At 37.7% G+C, this 13,341-nt stretch overlaps 1 long non-coding RNA gene across 1 annotated transcript in view; it reads right to left on the minus strand.

Moving 5' to 3' along the window:
- The window catches only part of LOC309633178, a 395,503-nt gene that overhangs the window by 104,255 nt on the left and 277,907 nt on the right, over window positions 1-13,341 (minus strand). Inside the window, exon 2 of the long non-coding RNA XR_014247357.1 lies at window positions 5,863-5,982. This is a non-coding gene — a long non-coding RNA (uncharacterized lncRNA). The remainder of the gene's footprint in view (window positions 1-5,862; window positions 5,983-13,341) is intronic.

Raw genomic sequence — 13,341 nt, forward strand, 5'->3', positions numbered from 1 at the left:
AATTTGAATACTAGCTTAGAGGAATAAAGTTGAATTCATGCCTAGAATAGTTTATTAAATATTGAAATTTCACCATTCTGGCAAAGTTTTTTGGAGAAGGACCTTACAGTATGAAACCTGAAAATGTGCTCAAAAAGAGTCCTAAAATTCACATGTGTTATTTATGTATTTCTAACTGATGTTAAAATTTTTAAAGAGAATTATGTTTTTTATTTGAGAGGTTGTTTGATCTTAAAAATCTGCTGTCATGGGAGTTAGGATTTTTAGTGTTTCACATTTTATTACTTTCGGTGCCTTTTAGATAATTAATCTTGTTATCTATTTGTTGTTTGGAGTTAACGACAGAATCCTAGCAAATGGAGGACATCTCAGCAGCTAGGAACTGTATAAGCTGTAAGTAAATTAGAACTGGATATAGAAAAAAAATTTTTTTCTTAAATGATAATGGTTTTTTCAGTTAATTCCAAAGGTCAAGTGTGAAAAAGTAGTCCCTCTCCTTAAATACTGAGATTCATCATCTTGACATTATTTACCAGAGTTGCAGTTCATGAACTGATAGGAGGCCCCATGATCTTATGGTCTGTTGTCCTACATTTGACTACTCCTTAATTATATTGTGAGGCAAAAATGTGAATAGTGTATATATTAAATCTTGGGCACTGAGGTTTGTCATTTTATGCCTCAAAGATTTGTCAGTTCAACCATTGCTAATAAAAACAGCATTTATTTTGTGCTGATTACTTGCCAAATACTATCCTGAAAGTTTTATTATGCATGTATTTAAAGACACTTGAACCATAAAAACTGAAATGAATAATAAAGTAAACTGTTCTGTAAACCACTAGCCATTTAAACATATATTACCATTCACCATATGTTTTTAAATAAAATATTATAGATATTATAAACTTAAAGTGAACAATGCACACCTTCCCAATCCAATTCCCCTTCTTTTCTCTCTGTCCAGAGGGCAACCAACATTACAAGGTTGCAGCATATTTTTCCATCTCTGCTTTTATATATAAACATTTTCTCTAAATAATATCTAATAAATAGTTATGTGATATTAAAATTGATATAAATGGTATCATATTACACAATGGTATCATCTTCCCCCTCAACATTATATTTTTGATATTTATACTAATGCATGTCAATCTAGTTATCCATTTGAATTGCTTTGATAGCATTTTATTATAAGAATAAACCACAAGTTATTTATCCATTTACCTTCAGATGGATATTTAAGATTTTCTATCAACTTTAGGCTATAACATTCAACACTGCATTAAACATATGTGTAAGTGTTTCTCCAGGGTAGATTCCTAAAGGGAAATTGGTGAGATGTAGCACATGCTCATATTCAACTTTAGAGACATTGGAAAGTTACTCTTTAAAGTAGTTAGACCAATTTATACCCCAACAGCAAAACAGGAGTATTTCTAATTACTTCTTCCTCACTGACACTGCCTTTGTCAGTTCTTTTAATTTTTTGCCAATCTGATGGGCATCAAATGCCATGTCCTTGTTATTTTACATTGTAAATCCCTGATGATTAGTAAGATTGAACATACCTTTAATGAGTATTAGCTAACCATGTCTCTTTCTGATGACTTTTGGGTTTTTTCCCCCACTGGACTGTTTGTCTTTTTAAACATAATTTCTAGGAGTTCTTTATATATTATAGATATTATTTTTTGCCAGTTATATACATTGCAAAAAATGTCTTCCAGCTTGTATCTTATCTTTTTACTTTTTACTTTTTGAAGTTTTTAGACATTAAATGTTTAATGATATATTAAATTTTAATGTAATTTAAAGCATCAATATTTTCCTTTACAGGTTGGTCTTTTTACGTCTTAAGAGAATCTTCCCAACTGTGAGGTCATAAACAAATTATCTTTTTTTTTGAATTTTTGAATTTTATTTTATTTATTTTTTTATACAACAGGTTCTTATTGGTTATCCATTTTATGCATATTAGTGTATATATGTCAATCCCAATCACCCAATTCATCACACACACCCCCCACCATTTTCCCCCCTTAGGGTCCATACTTTTGTGCTCTACATCTGTGTCTCTATTTCTGCCCTGCAGAAAACCTGAAAACTAAAAAGTTTTTCTAATGCAATGTCAAAGTCAATTCATGCCGAAAAACCCTAGCTGAGGAGGAGTTGAGGAAGTGACATTTAAAGGTCAAAAATGACCCCCCAAAATTAAGCTTTTAGGTGAAAGAGTTCCACAAACAAGTTGTAAGTAAGGCTGTTCTGGTTTTCAAAAGTTATTTGAAAGGATAAAGAAAGAATATGAGCAAAGAAAAAGTAAACACCTAAAAAGAGGATGGCAATAATTTTACCCAGAAGTATGACAAGGTGTTTCCCACAGTTAATGCTACCTCTGTCCAAAATGTTAGACATATTGGGGATAAATTTGTTACTTCCACAACTATTAATTTCTAGTAGGCAAACATCCCCAAATTCACATACCCTGGCTTGAAAGGACCATATGTAAAATAATCCCAAACGGTTTATCACCTCATTAAAAACTGAAGTCTTTCATACCATTTTAGCAATAATCACTTTGTATTTAGAAGGATTTTCATTTATAAGACTCTTTTCATGCATAGTCTGTGATAGAATCCTGTAAGTGTTTTCAATATAAAAATGTTAACCATAGGGCAATAGAGAAAAGTCATGGTGGGCTTCTTCCATCAACAGACACTTAACACAACTAAGCATTTATCATATGCAAGAGCAGGGTAATATGCTAAGGGGGTGAGAATCTACATGGATCCTGGCCTCAAGGAACAGAGCTACTAATCTGGTAAGGGAGGTAAAATATGTGCATAAATGTCATTGGGCTACTAGGGAGGATCTACGTGAAAGCGGGTACAACTGTACAGATAATGTTGCGCAACCATTTTTCCTCTCTCACTCACCTGCCTTTGTGAAGTGGTTTTTGTGACCCATACCAGGAAATTTTCTTGTTCATGACTCTACCATTCTGCTTCCTCCCGATGTAGCAGAAACATACAAAAGAGGCACAAAAGGAATTTCACTTTTCTGGCTCTGAATACAAGTAACAACTCATGTTTGAACTCTTTCCTTTAGACAAACACAGAGATTATGGTGATTCATCTTTTCATGTCTCTTTGGAAAATAAAGTGACACTTTAAAAGTTTTATAGCCTGTGGGCCAAATGAAGTTCTCAGATAGAGAGACACACCCTCCAAAGAAACTGTTAGAATGTCATAAACTTATTAGAAGGCTGAACTACCTTCTGGTATTCAGGAAGCTTTGTTCTTTCCTTTTCCCTCACATTTTCTTGTACAGCTCCAGGTCTGACTCTCTGTGTTGGTCGGTAATTTCTCTTTCGGCTTAAATGCTTCCACCCACTCAATTACTTGCGACCTCAGTAAGTTTGAGAAAATTCGGCAGCATGCAGGTTTTTTGTTTTATTTTTAATAAGTTTATTTATTTATTATTTTTGGCTGCATTGGGTCTTCGTTGCTGCGCACAGGCTTTCTCTAGTTGCTGCGAGCAGGGGCTACTCTTCGTTGCGCGGACTTCTCATCGTGGTGGCTTCTCTTGTTGCGGAGCACGGGCTCTAGGTGTGTGGGCTTCAGTAGTTGCAGCATGCAGGCTCAGTAGTTGCGGCTTGTGGGCTCTAGAGCCAGGCTCAGTAGTTGTGGTGCATGGGCTTAGTTGCTCCGCAACATGTGGGATCTTCCCAGACCAGGGCTCGAACCCGTGTCCCCTGCATTGGCAGGTGGATGCTTAACCACTGCACTAGCAGGGAAGCCCAGCATGCAATTTTTATTATGATGTAAATCAATGTAATACTTTGTAATAATAATGTTCGCAACACCCTTCAATGCTTGCCAGGTGACAAAAATTATTTTTAGTGGCACCACTTTGATAATTCCATTATGTTCATAATTAGTTCATATTATTCAATTTCCTTTATGGTATAAATTATGTAATAATTAGACTAGCTCATGAAGTTTGCATATAGTATCTCATAGCAGCACTTCCAGGACTTTGCATAAACCAAATCCAAAATGAGCTAATCTACTTCAGATACTGAATAACATCAAACGGGACAAAATTAAAATATAATTACAAGATACCGTTCACTTAAGAAGTAATAAAACTTCAGTGGCAATGTGTGTGTCCCATTAGTGAATCACCAAAACTGCCTTGAGCAAACAATGAAAGTTTAAAAGGCAGTCTCTGCATTTTCAGAGCTTAAAACATATATATATAAAATATATATAATATGTATATATAATATGTATATTATATATATAATATATATTATAAGAAGCATTTGAAAATTAATTATAGCGCCCTTGGGAAACTTCAATACCGCTCCTACCCACGGACGCTGTCAGATGGGCTGGGACCTGGGACCCTTTGCTGCAGTGCTTGCACCTGGACAAAAGCCTCCTCAAGCAACAAAATACAAAGAAACTATAAGGGACTGAAAATAACTGAGTACTTGTGCACTTGGGGCAAATTCTGGACAATGAGATACAAAGAGACCAAAAATCTCAGCTGCCACTTCTGAAGAGCCTGGAGCAAAAGCAGGGGGTAGGGAGCAAAAGCAAGGTACTGCGCATGCCCCCTGCACTCAACACCACCTAAGGGGTGGGGAAACCACCTAAGCCACGCCTCTGGTCCAACCCCTGGACAAACCCCCTACCCCATATAAGGAACCAGCTGGCCCCACCCTCAGCGAGCAAGCTAGCAAGGGAGCTTGTTGCTTGTTCTCACTTTCCTCTGCTGCAGCAGGGGCCCCAGTATAGCCTTGCCTAAACTTCTTATCTGGCCTCTGATCAATTTCTATTGATTAAGGAGGCCAAGAACCCTGGCTGGTAACAGCTGGGACACAAGCTCTGAAAAGGATGTGAATGTCCATCATAGAGAAGGTGGAAATGACAAAACAGTAAGAAGTAGCCTGTGAGTGGCTACAGCGAGAGCTAATTTACTCAGTGTCTGGAAGAGAAGTTTATGAGATAAAGATGCCAAAACACCTTCTTGAGAGAGGGCTGTAAGAAGGCAGGGTAGAGGAGGTGTATTTGCTTTGGAGGTATTCTAAGGCATTATTTCCTGGGATCCTACCATTTTACGACTGGACAAGGAATCCACTGGTTTGCTGTGCATACAGCATCCTCTAATTTCAATGTACTTCTGAGTACAAGGTCATCACCACGAAGAGCCACACTTAGAACTTTTAGAAATTATCCATCCAATTCTCACATCAAGTACAAATTACAAATCACAGCTTAATTTGCAAGTAGAGCGGGATCTATATCTTGACATCTCCAACTCTACTACTTGTTTTCATTTGAGAGCTCATTTTCTAGACTTTCATTTTTCTTCTAAAACCACAACCAGAGAAACAAACTTTCATAAGATAAATAGGACTAATACTTCGAAGTAAAAATATCCACAAAGAAGCCAGGATTGGAAGATGGTGGCGTTTCCACTGACCCATACAACAATTTGGGCTTTACATATAAATTTCCTTTTTTCTTCACTCATTTAAATTATTACCATTTCATGTTCAGACTCACTGGCAAAACATCAGTTATTTTAATGTGAATTCTCCACATGCTGCCCCAAACAAACTTTACCACTCCAGTAAAATGTTTGAAGGACACCAGACACAGGAAAAGTTAGAAAGTTGCCCCATACAGTCTGTCCACTGCCCTATCACTCTGCTTCCCTCTCCTGCTAATAGATATGAGAAAATACCATCCAAACCTCTACAGATTTGCTAAAACCAACCACCACCACAAGGCAGAATTAGCAACTGAACTTCTGTGTTTCTAAGAATAAATAGAAGAGGCACTGTACCGGGTCTTCAGTTTTGTGACTATTCAAGAGGTCAGACAGGAAATCTTCATGAAGGCTCTCTCTTCGAATCAGTGTAAATTCCCGCAGGAAAACAGCCCCTTGGCTTTGGTCTCCACATACCTAGAGAGATAAGAGAGCCGAATTAAGCCTTCAGACCGAGCCTGGAGGGAGGGGGCACTGAGGAATTAATGTCTCAGAGTTGTAGAAACCTCTTGGATTCATTTCAAGTCTGATTAGAGCAATCAAAAATGACACACAGAAATACATATTAATGTGAGAGCCACTAGAACATTCTGGCATGTGGCTCATTGGATGGATGCCAGGAAAGTCTCCTGCTAAGTTGGCACATCTTAATTGACTGGTGTACAATGTCAAAATTCAGTGATTATAAGTTGTCTTCAAGGCCACGTCCAGCGTGGTCAGGCTCCTAGACTTATTCCATTGGAATATCCATGTGTATGCATCACATAGGGGTCTTGGACCCACAGGGATCCACCTCTGGTCCTATGGATCTGAGCCTCTAGGTGGATCCTGTCATCCTGTTACATATCTACCAGATAAGGAGGAGCTGGCCTGCACCCGCATCTGACTTCCTGAGTTATTTCAGGGCTTTAGAACCAGATGCACTTGAGCTACTCTAGAGGGAAGCACTGGAGAATTTTTATCTAGAGCTTATCACATACCAGGTTCTTTACACGTGTTATCTTGCACCAGCCCCAGAAGGTGTCTGTTATTAGCCATGCTTTACAAATGAGGAACTGGAGGTGAAAGGGTTTCAGGAATTTGCCGAGTTAGTAAGTGTTGAAATCAGCACTCAAATACAGGTCTGAATCTAAAACCCTTTTCTGTTCACTGTCTCATTTTGCCACTGAGCTACTCAAACCTCCTCTGGTGAAGAACAAATTGTTAAGTAAATCCTAGAAATGCAAGGAATAATCTCTTCACCCAGGCCTCCTACGACCTCCCTCTCTGAGCCTCAGTTTACTCACCATAAAACAGGAAACATAACAGTATTATTGGATCGCTGAGAAGATAGGAGATAATATATCTTAAGTACTTCGTATAGTGACTTGCATATATAAGCATTCAATAAATAACATCCATTATTGCCATTTGCAGCAGGATGGATGGACCTAGAGATTATCATACTAAGGGAAGTAAGTCAGATAGAGAAAGACAAATATCATATGATATCACTTATATGTAGAATCTAAATGTGACACAAATGAGCATATCTACAAAACAGAAACAGACTCACAGATATAGAGAATAGACACGTGGTTGCCAAGGGGGAGGGGGGTAGGGGAGGGATGGATTGGGAGTTTGGGATTAGCAGATGCCAACTATTATATATAGGACGGATAAACAACAAGGTCCTACTGTATAGCACAGGGAACTGTATTCAATATCCTGTGATAAACCATAATGGTAAAGAATATAAAAAAGAATATATGTACAACTGTGTCACTGTGCTGTACAGCAGAAATTAAGCACAGCAATGTAAATAACAGCCATTACTATCATCATAAGCACATGCTGCTCAAGGAACAAATAAAAACCTAAGCTTTTAACATACATGAAGCTCTTTGACCATATTTATAATATCTATAATGAATACTACAATAGGTATTATATTATCTCCATATTATCTTCATATTAGTTTAACTTTTCAACTTTTATACATTTTGAATTTTATACCTTTTTATGGTATTGGTAATATTGGTAAGGAATATATGGGTGTTCATCATATTAATTTCATCATATCCTTCCTGAATGTCTGCAATAGTTCATAATAAATTAAAATAATTTTAAACCCGTAGTCTTTTGGATAGTATAATTTTCTATAATTTATATATAAATGGCCTCTTGTTATACAGTACAGTCAGTATCATTGTGGGGGACAGAATTTTGGGCTCTTCACTCCCTACTGTCATCTCTGTGAATATATTGCTTAACATGGCAAAGGGACTTCGCAGATATAATTAAGTTTATTTGTTAACTTCAAAAAAGGGTTAGTATCCTGGATTTTCCAGATGGGCCCAATGTAATCATAGGAAGCCTTAAAAACAGAGCTTTGTCTGGGCTGAGGGCAGAAGAGGAAGTCAGGGAGATTCAAAGGGTGATAAGGACTTGACCCGCCACTGCTGGCTTGAAGATGGAGGGGGCCATGTGGGAAGCATGAGAAGAAAATGAGTTCTACAACCATGAAGGAGCTTGGAAGATGACCCTTGCCCTAGAGAAATACATCTTTGGCCAACACCTTGATTTTAGCCCAGTGAGACTACGAGCAGAGAATCCAGCCATGCCTTGCCAGACTTCTGACCTACAGAAATTGTGAGGTAATACTTCTGTATTGTTTTCAGTCATCAAATCTGTGGTAATTCGTTATGGCAGTAAGAGAAATCTGATAGAATCATCAAGAGGCAGGGTGCAATGAAAGGTTATCTTATTTCCTCTCCCACATTGCTTTGTAAGAATTAACCAGTATGATACAAGTAGAGGTAGAATTGCAAGATTAATTCTTGGAAATGTATCCTTCCAGTTAACCTAATGCCTGTTACATTTAAAATTAATTTCTCTTAGTTCTTTTCTCATCAGGGTCAACCATTCCTTGAGTTTACAGTTAAATATACATCACAACCCATCTTGTCTATGTAACTTCCCTGCTCAGAAGCTTGCAGGATTCCCCACCTCCTGCTGGGTACATTCCAAATTCAAGAACTTGGTATTCAGGACCACTCACAGCTCTTCAAGTTCTAGATATGGACTAGCTACACTAGTGCAACTCTCTTTCTGGAAAAGATCAAGACCCAAATTTAAAGTTACCTAGAATTGATGTGTTTTTACTTCCTTGCTTTCAAAAAGACTAATGTATGCTGATCACTACTGAACTCACATTTTACAAATTATTTCTCCAAAAAGTGTAGGCTATTTTGAATCTAACTCTATTATTCAAAATGGTGGCCATCTTTAGTCATGCAATGCCATAGTTTTTAAAAGCTACAGTCAGAAGAGAAGACTAATAAACTTCAGTGCACTTTCTTTGTGAGAACTTCTGTGCCTGTGGAAAACACGTTTCTTTTTGTTAAACTGATTAAAGAAATAGACAAAAATGACTCAAATATCCTCTAAAAGAGACAGTGAGATGTCAGATAAAAAGACGGAATACTCACTAACACTACAAAAATGAAGAACAATCAGCAAACACCCTGTGCATTCGATTTATATTTTAATTCTCAATCATAACTGTGTATTTGTTTTAGAAAGTTTCTGCCTGTTTATTTTTCCCAAGAATGTTGACATTTTCTAAGTCATACAATTCTCACCAAGATGCTCAACTTATCAAATACTTTTATGTATTTGATTTTATTTATGTACCAAGGCAGAAGGTCTTCATTAAACTAAAATTCAATTTAATCCTGGAAACAGATAAGAATATATAAGTTAGATGAATGTAATTACACCACTTTACCCCTATAGATATCGTGTGCATATCTGTTTTTAATTTAATTTCTATCCATGACTGCTATTACTAATTAGACAATTTAAACTACCCGAATTAATTTGGTCAATTTTAAGTTAGTTTTGAATATCTGTATCTATCAACCATGGACAATAATAATTATATTTTGTGTGTTTTACAAACACTATTTCAATGAAGGAGATACATAAATATATAAAGGTATATAAAAATATAAATCTTATACTTCTATTTCAAGCTGATTTTTAGAATTATTATTTAAATCCAGAGTAGTCCTTTATCTTACTGATTCTTTCATTCATTCATGTGTACACACATTTACTCAAGTATTATCATGTGTCAGGAGCTCCATGACTATAGCACATATTTGACTATAGCACATATTTCTTCCTTTCAGGGCATAGCCATTCGAATGAGTACGTGGATGTAGCAGAGATGACTAGATGTTCCCAAAAGCCACCATCTTCTCATCATCTCTGGCACACACCTAGAGTACATTTCCAAGCCTCCTTTGCAGATAAGGTGGTTGAGACTGAGTCTTAGCTGGTGGAGGTGATGGGTGATACCACCAGGCCTGGCCCATAAAAATCTCCCGCTTTCCCTCCTCCAGGCTCTTTTGCCTCAAGTCTGTTTGGAATGGAGAGAGTCTCAGGAAAACCTTGGAGTCCATTGTTAAAGGTCACAGAGGCTCCATTAGCTGGTTCCCTGAATGACTGCATGCAAGAAGCCCACCCCATGACCTGTTCACTTACCTAATACATGAGAGGGAAGAGGAGGGGGTAAAAACAGGGATAGGAGACTAAGAGATACAAACCACTACATGCAAAATAAACAAACAATAAGGACGTCTTGTACAGCTCGGAGAAATATTGCCATTATTTTATAGTAACTTTAAATGGAGTATAGTCTATGGAAGTATTGAATTGCCATGTAGTACACCCAAAACTAATATAGTATCGTAAATCAACTATAATTCAATAAAAAATGAAAAGTGTAAAAAAAGGAAAAAGAAATTAACAATTTTCTGTGTTTGAACCACTATCCATTTTAGAGACTATTTCTTACTGCAGTTAAGCTACCTTAATTAATAAAATGAAAAATCTAGGTGAGCCAAGGATGCCATGAGAATATAGAGCAAGGGCAATGACCTCTTCCGGGAAGGATTATGAAAGACTTTAAAGTGAGGTTAAAGGATGAGTGGGAATTTACTAGCTGAACAAGGGGAATGGGAGTGGGGAAGGGAAGATTCTTGTTCCAGGAAGAGGGAACAGTCTGGGAAAAGGCATGGAGGCTTGAGATATCTGATTCTGTTCGGTATGTTTTAAGTCATCTAGCATGACAGGAGCATGAGGTACATGAGAGCAAGTGATGGGAACAGAACGTGTACAGTGGGCAGGGGCCAGATCATGAATCATGGTCACTGACAGACTCAAGCAGCCAGTGTCTTGCTTGGACTTATGAGTTTGGAAGTGTGTGCAGGTGGCCCTGAGGAGGTAAGATAGAGATGAGGTGACCAGTTTCAGATTGTTGCAGTTATTCAGATGAGAATTTATGAAGACCCAAGGGGCTGGTGGGGAAGGAAATGGTCATAAGATTTGGTGGCCAACTGAATGAAGGGGATAAGTCTCAGGTTCTGCCTATGTTTTCAGTCTGGATTTGAGCAGAATAGCAGAGTGGATAGTAGCACCTTCAAGAAAATAGAAAACAGAGGAGGAGAAGCAAGTATATGGGTTAGATTAGGAATCTGATTCCAGAGAAGCGGAGAATGAGGTGCCTTGGGGAAAGAAAGCAGAGTTCTGTGCCTAGGAAAGAAACTTGTCTGGAGATGATATGGAAGTGTTGGCATCATGTGGGGAGTAGATGATGGTTGGCATGGATGAGTTTGCCAAGAGAAAGTATGGAGAATGAGAAGATATGAGAGCTAAGAACCCTGGGAGCACTGATATTTAACATGGAACATGGTTCCAGTCTCCAATGGTCCATTTATGCCCACAGAAAATATCAACAAGGAGAACTCCAACTTTAAGAGATTTCCATCATTTTTAGGCTTCCTTTCATTGGTTTTCTATGAAAATACACTGATGACAGCACTACACCCAACTTATTACAAATATTTAGTTCCTTGAGAACAGAGAACATGTCTCATTGATCTATCAATCCCAGCCTCTGAATTCAACTAAATGTTGAATGAAATTTGAAAATTTCCAGGAGAACTAAGACTAAAAATTCTATTTCTGATGGTCAGACCAGGTTTCCTGATTTGGGGTTTGGAAAATATGGTTACTTTACATTTGATATGTCAAAACTCCCCTTGCAGTTTTAAGGTAGTTAGCATATCATAAAAATGCATCAAAACTGGCACCCCATGGCATTTTACGGTTCAACAGTGTTAGTTTCACAGATGGGAAAACAGAAATGTGAGAAGTTGAAGAATTTTGTACGTGGCCAGTGGCTATGTTAGGATTAAGGACCAGAGACAGTGTCTCTTAAAAACTCAAATCTCTGCTAGATTCAAACCCGGTTATTCATCCAGAGGAATAGGGCAAGAAACAAAAAATCATTTCTAAGATACCTATCTGTTTCTATAGGATTTCTAGACTCGTAAGGACTGCTCCTCAGGAAGCATGAAGATTGCCATGTGCTAGAATTTGTACCGTATGATGAAGACTGCTTCTCCAATTGCAGTCTGATTTCCTGCTGCAAACAGCGACTTTCTTTCTGCCCGTTGGCACACCAGAGTACTCCTTAGAGAATCCAGGAATGTAGAAATACCAGCTCCCAAAAGAGAATCTCATTAGATCCAGGAAAGCATGGAAGCAATTTATTGTTGTAGTATATGTTCTCTCTCTATACCTTACAGAGCTCTTAGGGAGGGACACAGGTAAATACAGGAAACAAGGGAGTTTCCAAATAACTGTGTCTTCTCTACCCCATTAGAGGGAAAAAGAAGATAAAGGTAGCTTAAAACAAAAGTCACTGAATAATAAGAAAAGTTCTTGCATTTGGCTTTTGGACACAGTCAGAAACTATGTCTGTGATAACTTTCGTCTTCTACTTCAAGCTTGCACCCATCACAACCTGGCACCAGACGTCCTCCTTGGCTTGACCTGCCTTTCAGTGGATCCAGAGAATACCAGTTAGTATTCTGACTTTTCTGTTCACCCGTGCACATTTTGTTGTAAGAAAAGATGACCCCACCCCCGCCTTAGAATTTCCTACTTCTTACAAGTTTGCTCTGTGAGTTGTGACTAGAATTTGGAAAGTTACAATTCAGAGCAACTGGTTCACATTTTGGACTTCTACAGCATTAAGGAAGAGTCATCATCTCTATAGAAACTGTAATGTTGATGATGGGCGTGGATTAAGACCAGAGCTTTTAAGCGGCTATAATGTTCTTATAACTCCAGGGGAGGCAGCCATTTCCTTCCAGGCTGAGAGAAAGGGATGTAGAAATAACAGAAGTTTAAACATACAAACATGCCCTCACATTATCATTTTATTGTTCTTCTTTCTTCATTTAGTTTTTCTGTGAAAACGTAAATGTAGCCAAGCTTTTGTCCCATGGGTAGGATTTAGGTTACAGCATTACTCATAAAGTACAGCACTGAAAACCACACTGTTAAATTTTTTTCCTACCAAAAGGATTTTGCAAAGTATATTTATGCCCATATTCTGGTTCATAGTTTACTAAGAATTAAGATAGTGAAGCTGTAAATTCTGATCAGATTAGAATAATAATTTAAACAACTTAAGTAACTGGCCACTGTGTTATCTGAATACACACCTATATTTAAATACCAGTGGGTAGTGAAATGATTGGGTCAGGGTTATGAGTTCTTGGCACAAGGAGGTCACTCAGTGTTTACTGAATACTGAATAGAAAGTTTTCTTGGAGCCAAAAAAATCTCCAGCTCCAGTTCTGAGAGTTGCTGCTAAGTAACAGGGAGAAATAATGAGACCTTACATGGACTCAATCAAAGGTCCCCAACGTAGCCCTG

The sequence above is a fragment of the Balaenoptera borealis genome (genome assembly GCF_965194805.1).
Source record: "Balaenoptera borealis genome assembly, chromosome: 8".
Classification (NCBI taxonomy): Eukaryota; Metazoa; Chordata; class Mammalia; order Artiodactyla; family Balaenopteridae; genus Balaenoptera; species Balaenoptera borealis.